Here is a 27961-nt window from a genome sequence, read left to right on the forward strand (position 1 = left end):
TACTGAGGGACTGTGGCACTGTGGGAGGGGCAGTACTGAGGGAGTGAGGAACTGTCGGAGGGGCAGTACTGTGGGAGTGTGACACTGTCGAAGGGGCAGTGCTGAGGGACTGTGGCACTTTCGGAGGAGCACTTCTGAGGGAGTGTGGCACTGTCGGAGGGGCAGTATTGAGGGAGTGTGGCACTGTCGGAGGGGCAGTACTGAGGGACTGTGGCACTGTCGGAGGGGCAGTACTGAGGGAGTGTGGCACGGTCGGAGGGCTGTACTGAGGGAGTGTGAAACTGTCGAAGGGGCAGTACTGAGGGAGTGTGGCACGGTCGAAGGGGCAGTACTGAGGGATTGTGGCACGGTCGGAGATGCAGAAATGATGGAGAGTGGCATTTTAGGAGGAGCACTACTGAGGGAGTGTGAGAACGTCGGAGGGGCAGTACTGAGGGAGTGTGGCACGGTCGGAGGTGCAGAAATGATGGAGTGTGGCATTTTCGGAGGAGCACTACTGAGGTTGTGTGCGAACGTCGGAGGGGCAGTACTGAGGGAGTGTGGCCCTGTCGGAGGGCAGTGCTGAGGGCGTGTGGCACTGTCGGAGGGGCAGTACTGAGGGAGTGAGGCACTGTCGGAGGGGCACTACTGAGGGAGTGTGGCACTATCGGAGGGGCAGTACTGAGGGAGTGTGGCACAGTCGGAAGGGCAGTACTGAGGGAGTGTGGCACTGTCGGAGGCGCACAACTGAGGGAGTGTGGTTCATTCGGAGGGGCACTACTGAATGACTGTGGCACTGTCGGAGGGGGAGGACAGAGGGAGTGTGGCACTGTCGGAAGGGCAGTCCTGAGGGAGTGTGGCACTGTCGGAAGGGCAGTACTGCGAGAGTGCTGCACTGTCGGAGGGGCACTACAGAAGGAGTGTGGCACGGTCTGAGGGGCACTATTGAGGGTGTGTGGCACTGTCGGAGGGGCAGTACAGAGGAAGGGTGGCACTGTCGGAAGGGCAGTACTGAGGGAGTGTGGCACTGTCGAAGGGGCACTACTGAGGATGTGTGGCACTGTCGGAGGGGCAGTACTGAGGGAGCGTGGCACTGTCGGAGCGGCAGTGCGGAAGGAGTGTGGCACTGTCGGAAGGGCAGTACTGAGGGAGTGTGGCACTGTCGGAGGGGTAGTAGTGAGGGAGTGTGGCACTGTCGAAGGGGCAGTACTGAGGGAGTGTGGCACTGTCGGAGGGGCAGTAATGAGGGATTGTGGCACTGTCGGTGGGGCACTTCAGAGGAAGTGTGTCACTGTCGGTGGGACAGGACTGAGGGATTGTGGCACTGTCGGAGGGGCAGTAATGAGAGAGAGTGGCACTGTCGGAGGGGCAGTACTGAGGGACTGTGGCACTGTCGGAGGGGCAGTACTGAGGGAGTGTGGCACTGTCGGAGGCGCACAACTGAGGGAGTGTGGTTCATTCGGAGGGGCACTACTGAATGACTGTGGCACTGTCGGAGGGGGAGGACAGAGGGAGTGTGGCACTGTCGGAAGGGCAGTCCTGAGGGAGTGTGGCACTGTCGAAGGGGCAGTACTGAGGGAGTGTGTCACTGTCGATGGGGCAGTACTGAGGGAGTGTGGCACTGTCGGAAGGGCAGTAGTGAGGGAGTGTGGCACTGTCTGTGGGGAACTACTGAGCGAGTGTGGCGCAGTTTGAGGGTCAGTACTGAGGGTGTGTGGCACTGTCGGAGGGGCACTAGTGAGGGAGTGTGGCACTGTCGAAGGGGCACTACTGAGGGAGTGTGGCACAGTCGGAGGAGGCAGTACGGAAGGAGTGTGGCACTGTCGGAAGGGCAGTACTGAGGGAGTGCGGCACTGTCGGAGGGGCACTACTGAGGGAGTGTGGCACTGTCGGAGGGGCAGTACTGAGGGAGTGTGGCAATGTGGGAAGGGCAGTACTGAGGGAGTGTGGCACTGTCGGACGGGCAGTATTGCGGGAGTGTGGCACAGTTGGCGGGTCAGCACTGAGGAAGTGTGGCACTGTCGGAGGGGCACTACTGAAGGAGTGTGGCAATGTCGAAGGGGCAGTGCAGAGGGAGTGTGGCACTGTCGGAGGGGCACCACTGAGGGAGTGTGGCAATGTCGAAGGGGCAGTACTGAGGGAGTGTGGCACTGTCGGAGGGGCATTACTGAGGGAGTGTGGCACAGTTGGAGGGTCAGTACTGAGGGAGTGTGGCACTGTCGGAGGGGCAGTAATGAGGGAGTGTGGCACTGTCGGAGGGGCAGTACTGAGGGAGTGAGGAACTTTCGGAGGGGCAGTACTGAGGGACTGTGGCACTGTGGGAGGGGCAGTACTGAGGGAGTGAGGAACTGTCGGAGGGGCAGTACTGTGGGAGTGTGACACTGTCGAAGGGGCAGTACTGAGGGAGTGTGGCACTATCGGAGGGGCAGTACAGAGGGAGTGCGATACGGTCGGAGGGACAGTAATGAGGGACTGTGGCACTTTCGGAGGAGCACTTCTGAGGGAGTGTGGCACTGTCGGAGGGGCAGTATTGAGGGAGTGTGGCACTGTCGGAGGGGCAGTACTGAGGGACTGTGGCACTGTCGGAGGGGCAGTACTGAGGGAGTGTGGCACGGTCGGAGGGCTGTAATGAGGGAGTGTGACACTGTCGAAGGGGCAGTACTGAGGGAGTGCTGCACTGTCGGAGGGGCTCTACAGACGGTGTGTGGCAAGGTCGGAGGGGCAGTACTGAGGAAGGGTGGCACTGTCGGAAGGGCAGTACTGAGGGAGTGTGGCACTGTCGAAGGGTCTCTACTGAGGCAGTGTGGCACTGTCGGAGGGGCAGTACTGAGGGAGCGTGGCACAGTCGGAGGGGCACTACTGAGGGAGTGCTGCACTGTCGGAGGGTCACTGCAGACGGAGTGTGGCACGGTCAGAGGGGCACTACTGAGGGAGAGTGGCACTGTCAGAGGGGCACTACTGAGGGAGTGTGGCACTGTCGAAGTGGCAGTACTGAGGGAGTGCTGCACTGTCGGAGGGGCACTACAGACGGTATGTGGCACGGTCGGAGGGGCAGTACTGAGGGAGTGTGGCAGTGTCGAAGGGGCACTACTGAGGAAGTGTGGCACTGTCGGAGGGGCAGTACTGAGGGAGCGTGGCACTGTCGAAGGGGCACTACTGAGGGAGTGTGGCACTGTCGGAGGGGCAGTACTGAGGGAGTGTGGCACTGTCAGAGGGGCAGTACTGAGGGAGTCTGGCAATGTGGGAAGGGCAGTACTGAGGGAGTGTGGCACTGTCGGACGGGCAGTATTGCGGGAGTGTGGCACAGTTGGCGGGTCAGCACTGAGGAAGTGTGGCACTGTCGGAGGGGCAGCACTGAGGGAGTGTGGCACTGTCGAAGGGGCAGTGCTGAGGGAGTGTGGCACTGTCGGAGGGGCACCACTGAGGGAGTGTGGCACTGTCGGAGGGGCATTACTGAGGGAGTGTGGCACAGTTGGAGGGTCAGTACTGAGGGAGTGTGGCACTGTCGGAGGGGCAGTAATGAGGGAGTGTGGCACTGTCGGAGGGGCAGTACTGAGGGAGTGAGGAACTTTCGGAGGGGCAGTACTGAGGGACTGCGGCACTGTGGGAGGGGCAGTACTGAGGGAGTGAGGAACTGTCGGAGGGGCAGTACTGTGGGAGTGTGACACTGTCGAAGGGGCAGTACTGAGGGAGTGTGGCACTATCGGAGGGGCAGTACAGAGGGAGTGCGATACGGTCGGAGGGACAGTAATGAGCGACTGTGGCACTTTCGGAGGAGCACTTCTGAGGGAGTGTGGCACTGTCGGAGGGGCAGTATTGAGGGAGTGTGGCACTGTCGGAGGGGCAGTAGTGAGGGAGTGTGACACTGTCGGAGGGGCAGTAATGAGGGATTGTGACACTGTCGGAGGGGCAGTACTGAGGGATTGTGGCACTGTCGGAGGGGCAGTAATGAGGGATTGTGGCACTGTCGGAGGGGCACTACAGAGGAAGTGTGTCACTGTCGGTGGGACAGGACTGAGGGATTGTGGCACTGTCGGAGGGGCAGTAATGAGAGAGAGTGGCACTGTCGGAGGGGCAGTACTGAGGGACTGTGGCACTGTCGGAGGGGCAGTACTGAGGGAGGGTGGCACGGTCGGAGGGCTGTACTGAGGGAGTGTGTAACTGTCGAAGGGGCAGTACTGAGGGAGTGTGGCACGGTCGGAGATGCAGAAATGATGGAGAGTGGCATTTTAGGAGGAGCACTACTGAGGGAGTGTGACAACGTCGGAGGGGCAGTACTGAGGGAGTGTGGCACGGTCGGAGGTGCAGAAATGATGGAGTGTGGCATTTTCGGAGGAGCACTAGTGAGGTTGTGTGCGAACGTCGGAGGGGCAGTACTGAAGGAGTGTGGCACTGTCGGAGGGCAGTGCTGAGGGCGTGTGGCACTGTCGGAGGGGCAGTACTGAGGGAGTGAGGCACTGTCGGAGGGGCACTACTGAGGGAGTGTGGCACTGTCGGAGGGGCAGTACTGAGGGATTGTGGCACAGTCGGAAGGGCAGTACTGAGGGAGTGTGGCACTGTCGGAGGCGCACAACTGAGGGAGTGTGGTTCATTCGGAGGGGCACTACTGAATGACTGTGGCACTGTCGGAGGGGGAGGACAGAGGGAGTCTGGCACTGTCGGAAGGGCAGTCCTGAGGGAGTGTGGCACTGTCGGAAGGGCAGTACTGCGGGAGTGCTGCACTGTCGGAGGGGCACTACAGAAGGAGTGTGGCACGGTCTGAGGGGCACTATTGAGGGTGTGTGGCACTGTCGGAGGGGCAGTACAGAGGAAGGGTGGCACTGTCGGAAGGGCAGTACTGAGGGAGTGTGGCACTGTCGAAGGGGCACTACTGAGGATGTGTGGCACTGTCGGAGGGGCAGTACTGAGGGAGCGTGGCACTGTCGAAGGGGCACTACTGAGGTAGTGTGGCACTGTCGGAGGGGCAGTGCGGAAGGAGTGTGGCACTGTCGGAAGGGCAGTACTGAGGGAGTGTGGCACTGTCGGAGGGGCAGTAGTGAGTGAGTGTGGCACTGTCGAAGGGGCAGTACTGAGGGAGTGTGGCACTGTCGGAGGGGCAGTAATGAGGGATTGTGGCACTGTCGGTGGGGCACTTCAGAGGGAGTGTGTCACTGTCGGTGGGACAGGACTGAGGGATTGTGGCACTGTCGGAGGGGCAGTACTGAGGGAGTGTGGCAGGGTCGGAGGGGCAGTACTGAGGGAGTGTGGCAGGGTCGGAGGGGCAGTACTGAGGGAGTGTGGCAGGGTCGGAGGGGCACTAGTGAGGGAGTGTGGCACTGTCGAAGGGGCACTACTGAGGGAGTGTGGCACAGTCGGAGGAGGCAGTACGGAAGGAGTGTGGCACTGTCGGAAGGGCAGTACTGAGGGAGTGCGGCACTGTCGGAGGGGCACTACTGAGGGAGTGTGGCACTGTCGGAGGGGCAGTACTGAGGGAGTGTGGCAATGTGGGAAGGGCAGTACTGAGGGAGTGTGGCACTGTCGGACGGGCAGTATTGCGGGAGTGTGGCACAGTTGGCGGGTCAGCACTGAGGAAGTGTGGCACTGTCGGAGGGGCACTACTGAAGGAGTGTGGCAATGTCGAAGGGGCAGTGCTGAGGGAGTGTGGCACTGTCGGAGGGGCACCACTGAGGGAGTGTGGCAATGTCGAAGGGGCAGTACTGAGGGAGTGTGGCACTGTCGGAGGGGCATTACTGAGGGAGTGTGGCACAGTTGGAGGGTCAGTACTGAGGGAGTGTGGCACTGTCGGAGGGGCAGTAATGAGGGAGTGTGGCACTGTCGGAGGGGCAGTACTGAGGGAGTGAGGAACTTTCGGAGGGGCAGTACTGAGGGACTGTGGCACTGTGGGAGGGGCAGTACTGAGGGAGTGAGGAACTGTCGGAGGGGCAGTACTGTGGGAGTGTGACACTGTCGAAGGGGCAGTACTGAGGGAGTGTGGCACTATCGGAGGGGCAGTACAGAGGGAGTGCGATACGGTCGGAGGGACAGTAATGAGGGACTGTGGCACTTTCGGAGGAGCACTTCTGAGGGAGTGTGGCACTGTCGGAGGGGCAGTATTGAGGGAGTGTGGCACTGTCGGAGGGGCAGTACTGAGGGACTGTGGCACTGTCGGAGGGGCAGTACTGAGGGAGTGTGGCACGGTCGGAGGGCTGTAATGAGGGAGTGTGACACTGTCGAAGGGGCAGTACTGAGGGAGTGCTGCACTGTCGGAGGGGCTCTACAGACGGTGTGTGGCAAGGTCGGAGGGGCAGTACTGAGGAAGGGTGGCACTGTCGGAAGGGCAGTACTGAGGGAGTGTGGCACTGTCGAAGGGTCTCTACTGAGGCAGTGTGGCACTGTCGGAGGGGCAGTACTGAGGGAGCGTGGCACAGTCGGAGGGGCACTACTGAGGGAGTGCTGCACTGTCGGAGGGTCACTGCAGACGGAGTGTGGCACGGTCAGAGGGGCACTACTGAGGGAGAGTGGCACTGTCAGAGGGGCACTACTGAGGGAGTGTGGCACTGTCGAAGTGGCAGTACTGAGGGAGTGCTGCACTGTCGGAGGGGCACTACAGACGGTATGTGGCACGGTCGGAGGGGCAGTACTGAGGGAGTGTGGCAGTGTCGAAGGGGCACTACTGAGGAAGTGTGGCACTGTCGGAGGGGCAGTACTGAGGGAGCGTGGCACTGTCGAAGGGGCACTACTGAGGGAGTGTGGCACTGTCGGAGGGGCAGTACTGAGGGAGTGTGGCACTGTCAGAGGGGCAGTACTGAGGGAGTCTGGCAATGTGGGAAGGGCAGTACTGAGGGAGTGTGGCACTGTCGGACGGGCAGTATTGCGGGAGTGTGGCACAGTTGGCGGGTCAGCACTGAGGAAGTGTGGCACTGTCGGAGGGGCAGCACTGAGGGAGTGTGGCACTGTCGAAGGGGCAGTGCTGAGGGAGTGTGGCACTGTCGGAGGGGCACCACTGAGGGAGTGTGGCACTGTCGGAGGGGCATTACTGAGGGAGTGTGGCACAGTTGGAGGGTCAGTACTGAGGGAGTGTGGCACTGTCGGAGGGGCAGTAATGAGGGAGTGTGGCACTGTCGGAGGGGCAGTACTGAGGGAGTGAGGAACTTTCGGAGGGGCAGTACTGAGGGACTGCGGCACTGTGGGAGGGGCAGTACTGAGGGAGTGAGGAACTGTCGGAGGGGCAGTACTGTGGGAGTGTGACACTGTCGAAGGGGCAGTACTGAGGGAGTGTGGCACTATCGGAGGGGCAGTACAGAGGGAGTGCGATACGGTCGGAGGGACAGTAATGAGCGACTGTGGCACTTTCGGAGGAGCACTTCTGAGGGAGTGTGGCACTGTCGGAGGGGCAGTATTGAGGGAGTGTGGCACTGTCGGAGGGGCAGTAGTGAGGGAGTGTGACACTGTCGGAGGGGCAGTAATGAGGGATTGTGACACTGTCGGAGGGGCAGTACTGAGGGATTGTGGCACTGTCGGAGGGGCAGTAATGAGGGATTGTGGCACTGTCGGAGGGGCACTACAGAGGAAGTGTGTCACTGTCGGTGGGACAGGACTGAGGGATTGTGGCACTGTCGGAGGGGCAGTAATGAGAGAGAGTGGCACTGTCGGAGGGGCAGTACTGAGGGACTGTGGCACTGTCGGAGGGGCAGTACTGAGGGAGGGTGGCACGGTCGGAGGGCTGTACTGAGGGAGTGTGTAACTGTCGAAGGGGCAGTACTGAGGGAGTGTGGCACGGTCGGAGATGCAGAAATGATGGAGAGTGGCATTTTAGGAGGAGCACTACTGAGGGAGTGTGACAACGTCGGAGGGGCAGTACTGAGGGAGTGTGGCACGGTCGGAGGTGCAGAAATGATGGAGTGTGGCATTTTCGGAGGAGCACTAGTGAGGTTGTGTGCGAACGTCGGAGGGGCAGTACTGAAGGAGTGTGGCACTGTCGGAGGGCAGTGCTGAGGGCGTGTGGCACTGTCGGAGGGGCAGTACTGAGGGAGTGAGGCACTGTCGGAGGGGCACTACTGAGGGAGTGTGGCACTGTCGGAGGGGCAGTACTGAGGGATTGTGGCACAGTCGGAAGGGCAGTACTGAGGGAGTGTGGCACTGTCGGAGGCGCACAACTGAGGGAGTGTGGTTCATTCGGAGGGGCACTACTGAATGACTGTGGCACTGTCGGAGGGGGAGGACAGAGGGAGTCTGGCACTGTCGGAAGGGCAGTCCTGAGGGAGTGTGGCACTGTCGGAAGGGCAGTACTGCGGGAGTGCTGCACTGTCGGAGGGGCACTACAGAAGGAGTGTGGCACGGTCTGAGGGGCACTATTGAGGGTGTGTGGCACTGTCGGAGGGGCAGTACAGAGGAAGGGTGGCACTGTCGGAAGGGCAGTACTGAGGGAGTGTGGCACTGTCGAAGGGGCACTACTGAGGATGTGTGGCACTGTCGGAGGGGCAGTACTGAGGGAGCGTGGCACTGTCGAAGGGGCACTACTGAGGTAGTGTGGCACTGTCGGAGGGGCAGTGCGGAAGGAGTGTGGCACTGTCGGAAGGGCAGTACTGAGGGAGTGTGGCACTGTCGGAGGGGCAGTAGTGAGTGAGTGTGGCACTGTCGAAGGGGCAGTACTGAGGGAGTGTGGCACTGTCGGAGGGGCAGTAATGAGGGATTGTGGCACTGTCGGTGGGGCACTTCAGAGGGAGTGTGTCACTGTCGGTGGGACAGGACTGAGGGATTGTGGCACTGTCGGAGGGGCAGTAATGAGAGAGAGTGGCACTGTCGGAGGGGCAGTACTGAGGGACTGTGGCACTGTCGGAGGGGCAGTACTGAGGGAGTGTGGCAGGGTCGGAGGGCTGTACTGAGGGAGTGTGACACTGTCGAAGGGGCAGTACTGAGGGAGTGCTGCACTAGCGGAGGGGCAGTACAGAGGGAGTGCGATACGGTCGGAGGGACAGTAATGAGGGACTGTGGCACTTTCGGAGGAGCACTTCTGAGGGAGTGTGGCACTGTCGGAGGGGCAGTATTGAGGGAGTGTGGCACTGTCGGAGGGGCAGTAGTGAGGTAGTGTGGCAATGTCGATGGGGCAGTACTGAGGTAGTGTGGAACTGTCGGAGGGGCAGTAATGAGGGATTGTGACACTGTCGGAGGGGCACTACAGAGGAAGTGTGTCACTGTCGGTGGGACAGGACTGAGGGATTGTGGCACTGTCGGAGGGGCAGTAATGAGAGAGAGTGGCACTGTCGGAGGGGCAGTACTGAGGGACTGTGGCACTGTCGGAGGGGCTGTACTGAGGGAGTGTGGCACGGTCGGAGGGTTGTACTGAGGGAGTGTGAAACTGTCGAAGGGGCAGTACTGAGGGAGTGTGGCACGGTCGGAGATGCAGAAATGATGGAGAGTGGCATTTTAGGAGGAGCACTACTGAGGGAGTGTGAGAACGTCGGAGGGGCAGTACTGAGGGAGTGTGGCACGGTCGGAGGTGCAGAAATGATGGAGTGTGGCATTTTCGGAGGAGCACTACTGAGGTTGTGTGCGAACGTCGGAGGGCCAGTACTGAGGGAGTGTGGCACTGTAGGAGGGCAGTGCTGAGGGCGTGTGGCACTGTCGGAGGGGCAGTACTGAGGGAGTGAGGCACTGTCGGAGGGGCACTACTGAGGGAGTGTGGCACTGTCGGAGGGGCAGTACTGAGGGAGTGTGGCACAGTCGGAAGGGCAGTACTGAGGGAGTGTGGCACTGTCGGAGGCGCACAACTGAGGGAGTGTGGTTCATTCGGAGGGGCACTACTGAATGACTGTGGCACTGTCGGAGGGGGAGGACAGAGGGAGTCTGGCACTGTCGGAAGGGCAGTCCTGAGGGAGTGTGGCACTGTCGGAAGGGCAGTACTGCGGGAGTGCTGCACTGTCGGAGGGGCACTACAGAAGGAGTGTGGCACGGTCTGAGGGGCACTATTGAGGGTGTGTGGCACTGTCGGAGGGGCAGTACAGAGGAAGGGTGGCACTGTCGGAAGGGCAGTACTGAGGGAGTGTGGCACTGTCGAAGGGGCACTACTGAGGATGTGTGGCACTGTCGGAGGGGCAGTACTGAGGGAGCGTGGCACTGTCGGAGGGGCAGTGCGGAAGGAGTGTGGCACTGTCGGAAGGGCAGTACTGAGGGAGTGTGGCACTGTCGGAGGGGCAGTAGTGAGGGAGTGTGGCACTGTCGAAGGGGCAGTACTGAGGGAGTGTGGCACTGTCGGAGGGGCAGTAATGAGGGATTGTGGCACTGTCGGTGGGGCACTTCAGAGGAAGTGTGTCACTGTCGGTGGGACAGGACTGAGGGATTGTGGCACTGTCGGAGGGGCAGTAATGAGAGAGAGTGGCACTGTCGGAGGGGCAGTACTGAGGGACTGTGGCACTGTCGGAGGGGCAGTACTGAGGGAGTGTGGCACGGTCGGAGGGCTGTACTGAGGGAGTGTGACACTGTCGAAGGGGCAGTACTGAGGGAGTGCTGCACTGTCGGAGGGGCTCTACAGACGGTGTGTGGCAAGGTCGGAGGGGCAGTACTGAGGAAGGGTGGCACTGTCGGAAGGGCAGTACTGAGGGAGTGTGGCACTGTCGAAGGGTCACTACTGAGGCAGTGTGGCACTGTCGGAGGGGCAGTACTGAGGGAGCGTGGCACAGTCGGAGGGGCACTACTGAGGGAGTGCTGCACTGTCGGAGGGTCACTGCAGACGGAGTGTGGCACGGTCAGAGGGGCACTACTGAGGGAGAGTGGCACTGTCAGAGGGGCACTACTGAGGGAGTGTGGCACTGTCGAAGTGGCAGTACTGAGGGAGTGCTGCACTGTCGGAGGGGCACTACAGACGGTATGTGGCACGGTCGGAGGGGCAGTACTGAGAAAGGGTGGCACTGTCGGAAGGGCAGTACTGAGGGAGTGTGGCACTGTCGAAGGGGCACTACTGAGGAAGTGTGGCACTGTCGGAGGGGCAGTACTGAGGGAGCGTGGCACTGTCGAAGGGGCACTACTGAGGTAGTGTGGCACTGTCGGAGGGGCAGTACTGAGGGTGTGTGGCACTGTCAGAGGGGCAGTACTGAGGGAGTCTGGCAATGTGGGAAGGGCAGTACTGAGGGAGTGTGGCACTGTCGGACGGGCAGTATTGCGGGAGTGTGGCACAGTTGGCGGGTCAGCACTGAGGAAGTGTGGCACTGTCGGAGGGGCACTACTGAAGGAGTGTGGCAATGTCGAAGGGGCAGTGCTGAGGGAGTGTGGCACTGTCGGAGGGGCACCACTGAGGGAGTGTGGCACTGTCGGAGGGGCATTACTGAGGGAGTGTGGCACAGTTGGAGGGTCAGTACTGAGGGAGTGTGGCACTGTCGGAGGGGCAGTAATGAGGGAGTGTGGCACTGTCGGAGGGGCAGTACTGAGGGAGTGAGGAACTTTCGGAGGGGCAGTACTGAGGGACTGTGGCACTGTGGGAGGGGCAGTACTGAGGGAGTGAGGAACTGTCGGAGGGGCAGTACTGTGGGAGTGTGACACTGTCGAAGGGGCAGTACTGAGGGAGTGTGGCACTATCGGAGGGGCAGTACAGAAGGAGTGCGATACGGTCGGAGGGACAGTAATGAGGGACTGTGGCACTTTCGGAGGAGCACTTCTGAGGGAGTGTGGCACTGTCGGAGGGGCAGTATTGAGGGAGTGTGGCACTGTCGGAGGGGCAGTTGTGAGGGAGTGTGGCAATGTCGAAGGGGCAGTACTGAGGGAGTGTGGCACTGTCGGAGGGGCAGTAATGAGGGATTGTGACACTGTCGGAGGGGCACTACAGAGGAAGTGTGTCACTGTCGGTGGGACAGGACTGAGGGATTGTGGCACTGTCGGAGGGGCAGTAATGAGAGAGAGTGGCACTGTCGGAGGGGCAGTACTGAGGGACTGTGGCACTGTCGGAGGGGCAGTACTGAGGGAGGGTGGCACGGTCGGAGGGCTGTACTGAGGGAGTGTGAAACTGTCGAAGGGGCAGTACTGAGGGAGTGTGGCACGGTCGGAGATGCAGAAATGATGGAGAGTGGCATTTTAGGAGGAGCACTACTGAGGGAGTGTGAGAACGTCGGAGGGGCAGTACTGAGGGAGTGTGGCACGGTCGGAGGTGCAGAAATGATGGAGTCTGGCATTTTCGGAGGAGCACTACTGAGGTTGTGTGCGAACGTCGGAGGGGGAGTACTGAGGGAGTGTGGCACTGTCGGAGGGCAGTGCTGAGGGCGTGTGGCACTGTCGGAGGGGCAGTACTGAGGGAGTGAGGCACTGTCGGAGGGGCACTACTGAGGGAGTGTGGCACTGTCGGAGGGGCAGTACTGAGGGAGTGTGGCACAGTCGGAAGGGCAGTACTGAGGGAGTGTGGCACTGTCGGAGGCGCACAACTGAGGGAGTGTGGTTCATTCGGAGGGGCACTACTGAATGACTGTGGCACTGTCGGAGGGGGAGGACAGAGGGAGTGTGGCACTGTCGGAAGGGCAGTCCTGAGGGAGTGTGGCACTGTCGGAAGGGCAGTACTGCAGGAGTGCTGCACTGTCGGAGGGGCACTACAGAAGGAGTGTGGCACGGTCTGAGGGGCACTATTGAGGGTGTGTGGCACTGTCGGAGGGGCAGTACAGAGGAAGGGTGGCACTGTCGGAAGGGCAGTACTGAGGGAGTGTGGCACTGTCGAAGGGGCACTACTGAGGATGTGTGGCACTGTCGGAGGGGCAGTACTGAGGGAGCGTGGCACTGTCGAAGGGGCACTACTGATGTAGTGTGGCACTGTCGGAGGGGCAGTGCGGAAGGAGTGTGGCACTGTCGGAAGGGCAGTACTGAGGGAGTGTGGCACTGTCGGAGGGGCAGTAGTGAGGGAGTGTGGCACTGTCGAAGGTGCAGTACTGAGGGAGTGTGGCACTGTCGGAGGGGCAGTAATGAGGGATTGTGGCACTGTCGGTGGGGCACTTCAGAGGAAGTGTGTCACTGTCGGTGGGACAGGACTGAGGGATTGTGGCACTGTCGGAGGGGCAGTAATGAGAGAGAGTGGCACTGTCGGAGGGGCAGTACTGAGGGAGTGTGGCACTGTCGGAGGGGCAGTACTGAGGGAGTGTGGCACGGTCGAAGGGCTGTACTGAGGGAGTGTGACACTGTCGAAGGGGCAGTACTGAGGGAGTGCTGCACTGTCGGAGGGGCACTACAGACGGTGTGTGGCAAGGTCGGAGGGGCAGTACTGAGGAAGGGTGGCACTGTCGGAGGGGCAGTACTGAGGGAGTGTGGCACTGTTGAAGGGTCACTACTGAGGCAGTGTGGCACTGTCGGAGGGGCAGTACTGAGGGAGCGTGGCACAGTCGGAGGGGCACTACTGATGGAGTGCTGCACTGTCGGAGGGTCACTGCAGACGGAGTGTGGCACGGTCAGAGGGGCAGTACTGAGAAAGGGTGGCACTGTCGGAAGGGCAGTACTGAGGGAGTGTGGCACTGTCGAAGGGGCAGTACTGAGGGAGCGTGGCACTGTCGGAAGGGCAGTACTGAGGAAGTGTGGCACTGTCGGAGGGGCAGTACTGAGGGAGCGTGGCACTGTCGAAGGGGCACAACTGAGGGAGTGTGGCACTGTCGAAGGGGCACTACTGAGGGAGTGTGGCACTGTCGGAGGGGCAGTACGGAAGGAGTGTGGCACTGTCGGAAGGGCACTACTGAGGGAGTGTGGCACTGTCAAAGTGGCAGTACTGAGGGAGTGTGGCACTGTCGGAAGGGCAGTACTGAGGGAGTGTGGCACTGTTGAAGGGGCACTACTGAGGAAGTGTGGCACTGTCGGAGGGGCTGTACTGAGGGAGCGTGGCACTATCGAAGGGGCACTACTGAGGGAGTGTGGCACCGTCGGAGGGGCCGTACTGAGGGAGTGTGGCACTGTCGGAATTGCAGTACTGAGGGAGTGTGGCACTGTCGGAGGGGCAGTACTGAGGGAGTGTGGCACTGTCGAAGGGGCACTACTGAGGGAGTGTGGCACTGTCGGAAGGGCAGTACTGAGGGAGTGTGGCACAGTCGAAGGGGCAGTACTGAGGGAGTATGGCACTGTCGGAAGGGCAGCACTGAGGGAGTGTGGCAATGTCGGAGGGGCAGTGATGAGGGAGTGTGGCACTGTCGGAGAGGCAGTACTGAGGGAGTGTGGCACTGTCGGAGGGGCAGTACGGAGGGATTGTGGCACTGTCGGAGGGGCACTACAGAGGATGTGTGTCACTGTCGGTGGGACAGGACTGAGGGAGTGTGGCACTGTCGGAGGGGCAGTAATGAGGGAGTGTGGCAATGTGGGAAGGGCAGTATTGCGGGATTGTGGCACAGATGGAGGGTCAGCACTGAGGGAGTGTGAAACTGTCGGAGGGGCACTACTGAGGGAGTGTGTCACTGTCGGAGGGGCACTACTGAGGGAGTGTGGCACTGTCGGAGGGGCACTACTGAGGGAGTGTGGCACAGTTGGAGGGTCAGTACTGAGGGTGTGTGGCACTGTCGGAGGGGCACTACTGTGGGCGTGTGGCACTGTCGAAGGGGTAGTACTGAGGGAGTGTGGCAGTGTAGGAGGGGCACTACTGAGGGAGTTTGGCACTGTCGGAAGGGCTGTACTGAGGGAGTGTGACACTGTCGGAAGGGCAGTACTGAGGGAGTGTGTCACTGTCGGTGGGGCAGTACTGAGGGAGTGTGGCACTGTCGGAAGGGCAGTAGTGAGGGAGTGTGGCACTGTCTGTGGGGAACTACTGAGCGAGTGTGGCGCAGTTGGAGGGTCAGTACTGAGGGAGTGTGGCACTGTCGGAGGGGCACTACTGAGGGAGTGTGGCACTGTCGAAGGGGCACTACTGAGGGAGTGTGGAACAGTCGGAGGGGCAGAACGGAAGGAGTGTGGCACTGTCGGAAGGGCAGTACTGAGGGAGTGCGGCACTGTCGGAGGGGCACTACTGAGGGAGTGTGGCACTGTCGGAGGGGCAGTACTGAGGGAGTGTGGCAATGTGGGAAGGGCAGTACTGAGGGAGTGTGGCACTGTCGGACGGGCAGTATTGCGGGAGTGTGGCACAGTTGGCGGGTCAGCACTGAGGAAGTGTGGCACTGTCGGAGGGGCACTACTGAAGGAGTGTGGCAATGTCGAAAGGGCAGTGCTGAGGGAGTGTGGCACTGTCGGAGGGGCACCACTGAGGGAGTGTGGCGATGTCGAAGGGGCAGTACTGAGGGAGTGTGGCAATGTCGGAGGGGCATTACTGAGGGAGTGTGGCACAGTTGGAGGGTCAGTACTGAGGGTGTGTGGCACTGTCGGAGGGTCACTACTGTGGGCGTGTGGCACTGTCGGAAGGGCTGTACTGAGGGAGTGTGGCACTGTCGGAGGGGCAGTAATGAGGGAGTGAGGCACTGTCGGAGGGGCAGTACTGAGGGAGTGAGGAACTTTCGGAGGGGCAGTACTGAGGGACTGTGGCACTGTGGGAGGGGCAGTACTGAGGGAGTGAGGAACTGTCGGAGGGGCAGTACTGTGGGAATGTCACACTGTCGAAGGGGCAGTACTGAGGGAGTGTGGCACTATCGGAGGGGCAGTACAGAGGGAGTGCGGTACGGTCGGAGGGACAGTAATGAGGGACTGTGGCAGTTTCGGAGGAGCCCTTCTGAGGGAGTGTGGCACTGTCGGAGGGGCAGTATTGAGGGAGTGTGGCACTGTCGGAGGGGCAGTAGTGAGGGAGTGTGGCAATGTCGAAGGGGCAGTACTGAGGGAGTGTGGCACTGTCGGAGGGGCAGTAATGAGGGATTGTGACACTGTCGGAGGGGCACTACAGAGGAAGTGTGTCACTGTCGGTGGGACAGGACTGAGGGACTGTGGCACTGTCGGAGGGGCAGTACTGAGGGAGTGTGGCACGGTCGGAGGGCTGTACTGAGGGAGTGTGACACTGTCGAAGGGGCAGTACTGAGCAAGTGTGGCACGGTCGGAGATGCAGAAATGATGGAGAGTGGCATTTTCGGAGGAGCACTACTGAGGGAGTGTGAGAACGTCGGAGGGGCAGTACTGAGGGAGTGTGGCACGGTCGGAGGTGCAGAAATGATGGAGTGTGGCATTTTCGGAGGAGCACTACTGAGGGAGTGTGCGAACGTCGGAGGGGCAGTACTGAGGGAGTGTGGCAATGTCGGAGGGCAGTGCTGAGGGCGTGTGGCACTGTCGGAGGGGCAGTACTGAGGGAGTGAGGCACTGTCGGAGGGGCACTACTGAGGGAATGTGGCACTGTCGGAGGGGCAGTACTGAGGGAGTGTGGCACAGTCGGAAGGGCAGTACTGAGGGAGTGTGGCACTGTCGGAGGCGCACAACTGAGGGAGTGTGGTTCATTCGGAGGGGCACTACTGAATGACTGTGGCACTGTAGGAGGGGGAGGACAGAGGGAGTGTGGCACTGTCGGAAGGGCAGTCCTGAGGGATTGTGGCACTGTCGGAGGGGCAGTACTGCGGGAGTGCTGCACTGTCGGAGTGGCACTACAGAAGGAGTGTGGCACGGTCTGAGGGGCACTATTGAGGGAGTGTGGCACTGTCGGAGGGGCAGTACTGAGGAAGGGTGGCACTGTCGGAAGGGCAGTACTGAGGGAGTGTGGCACTGTCGAAGGGGCACTACTGAGGATGTGTGGCACTGTCGGAGGGGCAGTACTGAGGGAGCGTGGCACTGTCGAAGGGGCACTACTGAGGGAGTGTGGCACTGTCGGAGGGGCAGTACTGAGGGAGTGTGGCACTGTCGGAGGGGCACTACTGAGGGAGTGTGGCACTGTCGGAGGGGCAGTACTGAGGGAGTGTGGCAATGTGGGAAGGGCAGTACTGAGGGAGTGTGGCACTGTCGGTGGGGCAGTATTGCGGGAGTGTGGCACAGTTGGAGGGTCAGCACTGAGGGAGTGTGGCACTGTCGGAGGGGCACTACTGATGGAGTGTGGCAATGTCGAAGGGGCAGTACTGAGGGAGTGTGGCACTGTCGGAGGGGCACCACTGAGGGAGTGTGGCAATGTCGAAGGGGCAGTACTGAGGGAGTGTGGCACTGTCGGAGGGGCACTACTGAGGGAGTGTGGCACAGTTGGAGGGTCAGTACTGAGGGTGTGTGGCACTGTCGGAGGGGCAGTACTGAGGGAGTGTGGCAATGTGGGAAGGGCAGTACTGAGGGAGTGTGGCACTGTCTGACGGGCAGTATTGTGGGAGTGTGGCACAGTTGGCGGGTCAGCACTGAGGAAGTGTGGCACTGTCGGAGGGGCACTACTGAAGGAGTGTGGCAATGTCGAAGGGGCAGTGCTGAGGGAGTGTGGCACTGTCGGAGGGGCACCACTGAGGGAGTGTGGCAATGTCGAAGGGGCAGTACTGAGGGAGTGTGGCACTGTCGGAGGGGCATTACTGGGGGAGTGTGGCACAGTTGGAGGGTCAGTACTGAGGGTGTGTGGCACTGTCGGAAGGGCTGTACTGAGGGAGTGTGGCACTGTCGGAGGGGCAGTAATGAGGGAGTGTGGCACTGTCGGAGGGGCAGTACTGAGGGACTGAGGAACTTTCGGAGGGGCAGTACTGAGGGACTGTGGCACTGTGGGAGGGGCAGTACTGAGGGAGTGAGGAACTGTCGGAGGGGCAGTACTGTGGGAGTGTGACACTGTCTAAGGGGCATTACTGAGGGAGTGTGGCACTATCGGAGGGGCAGTACAGAGGGAGTGCGGTACGGTCGGAGGGACAGTAATGAGGGACTGTGGCAGTTTCGGAGGAGCCCTTCTGAGGGAGTGTGGCACTGTCGGAGGGGCAGTATTGAGGGAGTGTGGCACTGTCGGAGGGGCAGTAGTGAGGGAGTGTGGCAATGTCGAAGGGGCAGTACTGAGGGAGTGTGGCACTGTCGGAGGGGCAGTAATGAGGGATTGTAACACTGTCGGAGGGGCACTACAGAGGAAGTGTGTCACTGTCGGTGGGACAGGACTGAGGGACTGTGGCACTGTCGGAGGGGCAGTACTGAGGGAGTGTGGCACGGTCGGAGGGCTGTACTGAGGGAGTGTGACACTGTCGAAGGGGCAGTACTGAGGGAGTGTGGCACGGTCGGAGATGCAGAAATGATGGAGAGTGGCATTTTCGGAGGAGCACTACTGAGGGAGTGTGAGAAAGTCGGAGGGGCAGTACTGAGGGAGTGTGGCACTGTCGGAGGTGCAGAAATGATGGAGTGTGGCATTTTCGGAGGAGCACTACTGAGGGAGTGTGCGAACGTCGGGGGGCATTACTGAGGGAGTGTGGCACTGTCGGAGGGCAGTGCTGAGGGCGTGTGGCACTGTCGGAGCGGCAGTACTGAGGGAGTGAGGCACTGTCGGAGGGGCACTACTGAGGGAGTGTGGCACTGTCGGAGGGGCAGTACTGAGGGAGTGTGGCACAGTCGGAGGGGCACTACTGAGGGAGTGTGGCACAGTTGGAGGGTCAGTACTGAGGGTGTGTGGCACTGTCGGAGGGGCACTACTGTGGGCGTGTGGCACTGTCGGAAGGGCTGTACTGAGGGAGTGTGGCACTGTCGAAGGGGCAGTACTGCGGGAGTGCTGCACTGTCGGAGTGGCACTACAGACGGAGTGTGGCACGGTCTGAGGGGCACTATTGAGGGAGTGTGGCACTGTCGGAGGGGCAGTACTGAGGAAGTGTGGCACTGTCGGAGGGGCAGTACTGAGGGAGTGTGGCAATGTCGAAAGGGCAGTGCTGAGGGAGTGTGGCACTGTCGGAGGGGCACCACTGAGGGAGTGTTGCAATGTCGAAGGGGCAGTACTGCGGGAGTGCTGCACTGTCGGAGTGGCACTACAGACGGAGTGTGGCACGGTCTGAGGGGCACTATTGAGGGAGTGTGGCACTGTCAGAGGGACAGTACTGAGGAAGTGTGGCACTGTCGGAGGGGCAGTACTGAAGGAGTGTGGCAATGTCGAAGGGGCAGTGCTGAGGGAGTGTGGCACTGTCGGAGGGGCACCACTGAGGGAGTGTGGCAATGTCGAAGGGGCAGTACTGAGGGAGTGTGGCACTGTCGGAGGGGCATTACTGAGGGAGTGTGGCACAGTTGGAGGGTCAGTACTGAGGGTGTGTGGCACTGTCGGAGGGTCACTACTGTGGGCGTGTGGCACTGTCGGAAGGGCTGTACTGAGGGAGTGTGGAACTGTCGGAGTGGCAGTAATGAGGGAGTGTGGCACTGTCGGAGGGGCAGTACTGAGGGAGTGAGGAACTTTCGGAGGGGCAGTACTGAGGGACTGTGGCACTGTGGGAGGGGCAGTACTGAGGGAGTGAGGAACTGTCGGAGGGGCAGTACTGTGGGAATGTCACACTGTCGAAGGGGCAGTACTGAGGGAGTGTGGCACTATCGGAGGGGCAGTACAGAGGGAGTGCGGTACGGTCGGAGGGTCAGTAATGAGGGACTGTGGCAGTTTCGGAGGAGCCCTTCTGAGGGAGTGTGGCACTGTCGGAGGGGCAGTATTGAGGGAGTGTGGCACTGTCGGAGGGGCAGTAGTGAGGGAGTGTGGCAATGTCGAAGGGGCAGTACTGAGGGAGTGTGGCACTGTCGGAGGGGCAGTAATGAGGGATTGTGACACTGTCGGAGGGGCACTACAGAGGAAGTGTGTCACTGTCGGTGGGACAGGATTGAGGGACTGTGGCACTGTCGGAGGGGCAGTACTGAGGGAGTGTGGCACGGTCGGAGGGCTGTACTGAGGGAGTGTGACACTGTCGAAGGGGCAGTACTGAGGGAGTGTGGCACGGTCGGAGATGCAGAAATGATGGAGAGTGGCATTTTCGGAGGAGCACTACTGAGGGAGTGTGAGGACGTCGGAGGGGCAGTACTGAGGGAGTGTGGCACGGTCGGAGGTGCAGAAATGATGGAGTGTGGCATTTGCGGAGGAGCACTACTGAGGGAGTGTGCGAACGTCGGAGGGGCAGTACTGAGGGAGTGTGGCACTGTCGGAGGGCAGTGCTGAGGGCGTGTGGCACTGTCGGAGGGGCAGTACTGAGGGAGTGAGGCACTGTCGGAGGGGCACTACTGAGGGAGTGTGGCACTGTCGGAGGGGCAGTACTGAGGGAGTGTGGCACAGTCGGAAGGGCAGTACTGAGGAAGTGTGGCACTGTCGGAGGGGCAGTACTGAGGGAGTGTGGCAATGTCGAAAGGGCAGTGCTGAGGGAGTGTGGCACTGTCGGAGGGGCACCACTGAGGGAGTGTTGCAATGTCGAAGGGGCAGTACTGCGGGAGTGCTGCACTGTCGGAGTGGCACTACAGACGGAGTGTGGCACGGTCTGAGGGGCACTATTGAGGGAGTGTGGCACTGTCGGAGGGACAGTACTGAGGAAGTGTGGCACTGTCGGAGGGGCAGTACTGAAGGAGTGTGGCAATGTCGAAAGGGCAGTGCTGAGGGAGTGTGGCACTGTCGGAGGGGCACCACTGAGGGAGTGTGGCAATGTCGAAGGGGCAGTACTGAGGGAGTGTGGCACTGTCGGAGGGGCATTACTGAGGGAGTGAGGCACAGTTGGAGGGTCAGTACTGAGGGTGTGTGGCAATGTCGGAGGGTCACTACTGTGGGCGTGTGGCACTGTCGGAAGGGCTGTACTGAGGGAGTGTGGAACTGTCGGAGGGGCAGTAATGAGGGAGTGTGGCACTGTCGGAGGGGCAGTACTGAGGGAGTGAGGAACTTTCGGAGGGGCAGTACTGAGGGACTGTGGCACTGTGGGAGGGGCAGTACTGAGGGAGTGAGGAACTGTCGGAGGGGCAGTACTGTGGGAATGTCACACTGTCGAAGGGGCAGTACTGAGGGAGTGTGGCACTATCGGAGGGGCAGTACAGAGGGAGTGCGGTACGGTCGGAGGGACAGTAATGAGGGACTGTGGCAGTTTCGGAGGAGCCCTTCTGAGGGAGTGTGGCACTGTCGGAGGGGCAGTATTGAGGGAGTGTGGCACTGTCGGAGGGGCAGTAGTGAGGGAGTGTGGCAATGTCGAAGGGGCAGTACTGAGGGAGTGTGGCACTGTCGGAGGGGCAGTAATGAGGGATTGTGACACTGTCGGAGGGGCACTACAGAGGAAGTGTGTCACTGTCGGTGGGACAGGATTGAGGGACTGTGGCACTGTCGGAGGGGCAGTACTGAGGGAGTGTGGCACGGTCGGAGGGCTGTACTGAGGGAGTGTGACACTGTCGAAGGGGCAGTACTGAGGGAGTGTGGCACGGTCGGAGATGCAGAAATGATGGAGAGTGGCATTTTCGGAGGAGCACTACTGAGGGAGTGTGAGAACGTCGGAGGGGCAGTACTGAGGGAGTGTGGCACGGTCGGAGGTGCAGAAATGATGGAGTGTGGCATTTGCGGAGGAGCACTACTGAGGGAGTGTGCGAACGTCGGAGGGGCAGTACTGAGGGAGTGTGGCACTGTCGGAGGGCAGTGCTGAGGGCGTGTGGCACTGTCGGAGGGGCAGTACTGAGGGAGTGAGGCACTGTCGGAGGGGCACTACTGAGGGAGTGTGGCACTGTCGGAGGGGCAGTACTGAGGGAGTGTGGCACAGTCGGAAGGGCAGTACTGAGGGAGTGTGGCACTGTCGGAGGCGCACAACTGAGGGAGTGTGGTTCATTCGGAGGGGCACTATTCAATGACTGTGGCACTGTCGGAGGGGGAGGACAGAGGGAGTGTGGCACTGTTGGAAGGGCAGTCCTGAGAGATTGTGGCACTGTCGGAGGGGCAGTACTGCGGGAGTGCTGCACTGAGGGGCACTACAGAAGGAGTGTGGCACGGTCTGAGGGGCACTATTGAGGGAGTGTGGCACTGTCGGAGGGGCAGTACTGAGGAAGGATGGCACTGTCGGAAGGGCAGTACTGAGGGAGTGTGGCACTGTCGAAGGGGCACTACTGAGGATGTGTGGCACTGTCGGAGGGGCAGTACTGAGGGAGCGTGGCACTGTCGAAGGGGCACTACTGAGGGAGTGTGGCACTGTCGGAGGGGCAGTACGGAAGGAGTGTGGCACTGTCGGAAGGGCAGTACTGAGGGAGTGTGGCACTGTCGGAGGGGCACTACTGAGGGAGTGTGGCACTGTCGGAGGGGCAGTACTGAGGGAGTGTGGCAATGTGGGAAGGGCAGTACTGAGGGAGTGTGGCACTGTCGGTGGGGCAGTATTGCGGGAGTGTGGCACAGTTGGAGGGTCAGCACTGAGGGAGTGTGGCACTGTCGGAGGGGCACTACTGATGGAGTGTGGCAATGTCGAAGGGGCAGTACTGAGGGAGTGTGGCACTGTCGGAGGGGCACCACTGAGGGAGTGTGGCAATGTCGAAGGGGCAGTACTGAGGGAGTGTGGCACTGTCGGAGGGGCACTACTGAGGGAGTGTGGCACAGTTGGAGGGTCAGTACTGAGGGTGTGTGGCACTGTCGGAGGGGCAGTACTGAGGGAGTGTGGCAATGTGGGAAGGGCAGTACTGAGGGAGTGTGGCACTGTCTGACGGGCAGTATTGTGGGAGTGTGGCACAGTTGGCGGGTCAGCACTGAGGAAGTGTGGCACTGTCGGAGGGGCACTACTGAAGGAGTGTGGCAATGTCGAAGGGGCAGTGCTGAGGGAGTGTGGCACTGTCGGAGGGGCACCACTGAGGGAGTGTGGCAATGTCGAAGGGGCAGTACTGAGGGAGTGTGGCACTGTCGGAGGGGCATTACTGAGGGAGTGTGGCACGGTCGGAGGGCTGTACTGAGGGAGTGTGACACTGTCGAAGGGGCAGTACTGAGGGAGTGTGGCACTGTCGGAGATGCAGAAATGATGGAGAGTGGCATTTTCGGAGGAGCACTACTGAGGGAGTGTGAGAACGTCGGAGGGGCAGTACTGAGGGAGTGTGGCACGGTCGGAGGTGCAGAAATGATGGAGTGTGGCATTTGCGGAGGAGCACTACTGAGGGAGTGTGCGAACGTCGGAGGGGCAGTACTGAGGGAGTGTGGCACTGTCGGAGGGCAGTGCTGAGGGCGTGTGGCACTGTCGGAGGGGCAGTACTGAGGGAGTGAGGCACTGTCGGAGGGGCACTACTGAGGGAGTGTGGCACTGTCGGAGGGGCAGTACTGAGGGAGTGTGGCACAGTCGGAAGGGCAGTACTGAGGGAGTGTGGCACTGTCGGAGGCGCACAACTGAGGGAGTGTGGTTCATTCGGAGGGGCACTACTGAATGACTGTGGCACTGTCGGAGGGGGAGGACAGAGGGAGTGTGGCACTGTCGGAAGGGCAGTCCTGAGAGATTGTGGCACTGTCGGAGGGGCAGTACTGCGGGAGTGCTGCACTGTCGGAGGGGCACTACAGAAGGAGTGTGGCACGGTCTGAGGGGCACTATTGAGGGAGTGTGGCACTGTCGGAGGGGCAGTACTGAGGAAGGATGGCACTGTCGGAAGGGCAGTACTGAGGGAGTGTGGCACTGTCGAAGGGGCACTACTGAGGATGTGTGGCACTGTCGGAGGGGCAGTACTGAGGGAGCGTGGCACTGTCGAAGGGGCACTACTGAGGGAGTGTGGCACTGTCGGAGGGGCAGTACGGAAGGAGTGTGGCACTGTCGGAAGGGCAGTACTGAGGGAGTGTGGCACTGTCGGAGGGGCACTACTGAGGGAGTGTGGCACTGTCGGAGGGGCAGTACTGAGGGAGTGTGGCAATGTGGGAAGGGCAGTACTGAGGGAGTGTGGCACTGTCGGTGGGGCAGTATTGCGGGAGTGTGGCACAGTTGGAGGGTCAGCACTGAGGGAGTGTGGCACTGTCGGAGGGGCACTACTGATGGAGTGAGGCAATGTCGAAGGGGCAGTACTGAGGGAGTGTGGCACTGTCGGAGGGGCACCACTGAGGGAGTGTGGCAATGTCGAAGGGGCAGTACTGAGGGAGTGTGGCACTGTCGGAGGGGCACTACTGAGGGAGTGTGGCACAGTTGGAGGGTCAGTACTGAGGGTGTGTGGCACTGTCGGAGGGGCAGTACTGAGGGAGTGTGGCAATGTGGGAAGGGCAGTACTGAGGGAGTGTGGCACTGTCTGACGGGCAGTATTGTGGGAGTGTGGCACAGTTGGCGGGTCAGCACTGAGGAAGTGTGGCACTGTCGGAGGGGCACTACTGAAGGAGTGTGGCAATGTCGAAGGGGCAGTGCTGAGGGAGTGTGGCACTGTCGGAGGGGCACCACTGAGGGAGTGTGGCAATGTCGAAGGGGCAGTACTGAGGGAGTGTGGCACTGTCGGAGGGGCATTACTGAGGGAGTGTGGCACAGTTGGAGGGTCAGTAATGAGGGTGTGTGGCACTGTCGGAGGGTCACTACTGTGGGCGTGTGGCACTGTCGGAAGGGCTGTACTGAGGGAGTGTGGCACTGTCGGAGGGGCAGTAATGAGGGAGTGTGGCACTGTCGGAGGGGCAGTACTGAGGGACTGAGGAACGTTTGGAGGGGCAGTACTGAGGGACTGTGGCACTGTGGGAGGGGCAGTACTGAGGGAGTGAGGAACTGTCGGAGGGGCAGTACTGTGGGAGTGTGACACTGTCGAAGGGGCATTACTGAGGGAGTGTGGCACTATCGGAGGGGCAGTACAGAGGGAGTGCGGTACGGTCGGAGGGACAGTAATGAGGGACTGTGGCAGTTTCGGAGGAGCCCTTCTGAGGGAGTGTGGCACTGTCGGAGGGGCAGTATTGAGGGAGTGTGGCACTGTCGGAGGGGCAGTAGTGAGGGAGTGTGGCAATGTCGAAGGGGCAGTACTGAGGGAGTGTGGCACTGTCGGAGGGGCAGTAATGAGGGATTGTAACACTGTCGGAGGGGCACTACAGAGGAAGTGTGTCACTGTCGGTGGGACAGGACTGAGGGACTGTGGCACTGTCGGAGGGGCAGTACTGAGGGAGTGTGGCACGGTCGGAGGGCTGTACTGAGGGAGTGTGACACTGTCGAAGGGGCAGTACTGAGGGAGTGTGGCACGGTCGGAGATGCAGAAATGATGGAGAGTGGCATTTTCGGAGGAGCACTACTGAGGGAGTGTGAGAACGTCGGAGGGGCAGTACTGAGGGAGTGTGGCACGGTCGGAGGTGCAGAAATGATGGAGTGTGGCATTTTCGGAGGAGCACTACTGAGGGAGTGTGCGAACGTCGGGGGGCAGTACTGAGGGAGTGTGGCACTGTCGGAGGGGCAGTACTGATGGAGTGAGGCACTGTCGGAGGGGCACTACTGAGGGAGTGTGGCACTGTCGGAGGGGCAGTACTGAGGGAGTGTGGCACAGTCGGAGGGGCAGTACTGAGGGAGTGTGGCACTGTCGGAGGGGCAGTACTGAGGGAGTGTGGCACTGTCGGAGGGGCAGTACTGAGGGAGTGAGGCACTGTCGGAGGGGCACTACTGAGGGAGTGTGGCACTGTCGGAGGGGCAGTACTGAGGGAGTGTGGCACAGTCGGAGGGGCACTACTGAGGGAGTGTGGCACAGTTGGAGGGTCAGTACTGAGGGTGTGTGGCACTGTCGGAGGGGCACTACTGTGGGCGTGTGGCACTGTCGGAAAGGCTGTACTGAGGGAGTGTGGCACTGTCGAAGGGGCAGTACTGCGGGAGTGCTGCACTGTCGGAGTGGCACTACAGACGGAGTGTGGCACGGTCTGAGGGGCACTATTGAGGGAGTGTGGCACTGTCGGAGGGGCAGTACTGAGGAAGTGTGGCACTGTCGGAGGGGCAGTACTGAGGGAGTGTGGCACTTCGGAGGGGCAGTACTGAGGGAGTGTGGCACTGTCGGAGGGGCAGTATTGAGGGTGTGTGGCACTGTCGAAGGGGCAGTACGGAGGGAGTGTGGCACCTCGGAGGGACAGTACTGAGGGAGTGTGGCACTGTCGGAGGGCCAGTACTGAGTGAGTGTATCGCATTCGGAGCGGCAATGCTGAGGGACTGTGGCACAGTCCGAGGGCCACTACTGAGGGAGTGTGGCACTGTCGGAGGGGCACTACTGATGGAGTGTGGCAATGTCGAAGGGGCAGTACTGAGGGAGTGTGGCACTGTCGGAGGGGCACCACTGAGGGAGTGTGGCAATGTCGAAGGGGCAGTACTGAGGGAGTGTGGCACTGTCGGAGGGGCACTACTGAGGGAGTGTGGCACAGTTGGAGGGTCAGTACTGAGGGTGTGTGGCACTGTCGGAGGGGCAGTACTGAGGGAGTGTGGCAATGTGGGAAGGGCAGTACTGAGGGAGTGTGGCACTGTCTGACGGGCAGTATTGTGGGAGTGTGGCACAGTTGGCGGGTCAGCACTGAGGAAGTGTGGCACTGTCGGAGGGGCACTACTGAAGGAGTGTGGCAATGTCGAAGGGGCAGTGCTGAGGGAGTGTGGCACTGTCGGAGGGGCACCACTGAGGGAGTGTGGCAATGTCGAAGGGGCAGTACTGAGGGAGTGTGGCACTGTCGGAGGGGCATTACTGAGGGAGTGTGGCACGGTCGGAGGGCTGTACTGAGGGAGTGTGACACTGTCGAAGGGGCAGTACTGAGGGAGTGTGGCACTGTCGGAGATGCAGAAATGATGGAGAGTGGCATTTTCGGAGGAGCACTACTGAGGGAGTGTGAGAACGTCGGAGGGGCAGTACTGAGGGAGTGTGGCACGGTCGGAGGTGCAGAAATGATGGAGTGTGGCATTTGCGGAGGAGCACTACTGAGGGAGTGTGCGAACGTCGGAGGGGCAGTACTGAGGGAGTGTGGCACTGTCGGAGGGCAGTGCTGAGGGCGTGTGGCACTGTCGGAGGGGCAGTACTGAGGGAGTGAGGCACTGTCGGAGGGGCACTACTGAGGGAGTGTGGCACTGTCGGAGGGGCAGTACTGAGGGAGTGTGGCACAGTCGGAAGGGCAGTACTGAGGGAGTGTGGCACTGTCGGAGGCGCACAACTGAGGGAGTGTGGTTCATTCGGAGGGGCACTACTGAATGACTGTGGCACTGTCGGAGGGGGAGGACAGAGGGAGTGTGGCACTGTCGGAAGGGCAGTCCTGAGAGATTGTGGCACTGTCGGAGGGGCAGTACTGCGGGAGTGCTGCACTGTCGGAGGGGCACTACAGAAGGAGTGTGGCACGGTCTGAGGGGCACTATTGAGGGAGTGTGGCACTGTCGGAGGGGCAGTACTGAGGAAGGATGGCACTGTCGGAAGGGCAGTACTGAGGGAGTGTGGCACTGTCGAAGGGGCACTACTGAGGATGTGTGGCACTGTCGGAGGGGCAGTACTGAGGGAGCGTGGCACTGTCGAAGGGGCACTACTGAGGGAGTGTGGCACTGTCGGAGGGGCAGTACGGAAGGAGTGTGGCACTGTCGGAAGGGCAGTACTGAGGGAGTGTGGCACTGTCGGAGGGGCACTACTGAGGGAGTGTGGCACTGTCGGAGGGGCAGTACTGAGGGAGTGTGGCAATGTGGGAAGGGCAGTACTGAGGGAGTGTGGCACTGTCGGTGGGGCAGTATTGCGGGAGTGTGGCACAGTTGGAGGGTCAGCACTGAGGGAGTGTGGCACTGTCGGAGGGGCACTACTGATGGAGTGAGGCAATGTCGAAGGGGCAGTACTGAGGGAGTGTGGCACTGTCGGAGGGGCACCACTGAGGGAGTGTGGCAATGTCGAAGGGGCAGTACTGAGGGAGTGTGGCACTGTCGGAGGGGCACTACTGAGGGAGTGTGGCACAGTTGGAGGGTCAGTACTGAGGGTGTGTGGCACTGTCGGAGGGGCAGTACTGAGGGAGTGTGGCAATGTGGGAAGGGCAGTACTGAGGGAGTGTGGCACTGTCTGACGGGCAGTATTGTGGGAGTGTGGCACAGTTGGCGGGTCAGCACTGAGGAAGTGTGGCACTGTCGGAGGGGCACTACTGAAGGAGTGTGGCAATGTCGAAGGGGCAGTGCTGAGGGAGTGTGGCACTGTCGGAGGGGCACCACTGAGGGAGTGTGGCAATGTCGAAGGGGCAGTACTGAGGGAGTGTGGCACTGTCGGAGGGGCATTACTGAGGGAGTGTGGCACAGTTGGAGGGTCAGTAATGAGGGTGTGTGGCACTGTCGGAGGGTCACTACTGTGGGCG

Source organism: Heterodontus francisci, chromosome 17 (assembly GCF_036365525.1).
Source record: "Heterodontus francisci isolate sHetFra1 chromosome 17, sHetFra1.hap1, whole genome shotgun sequence".
In the NCBI taxonomy this organism is placed as follows: Eukaryota; Metazoa; Chordata; class Chondrichthyes; order Heterodontiformes; family Heterodontidae; genus Heterodontus; species Heterodontus francisci.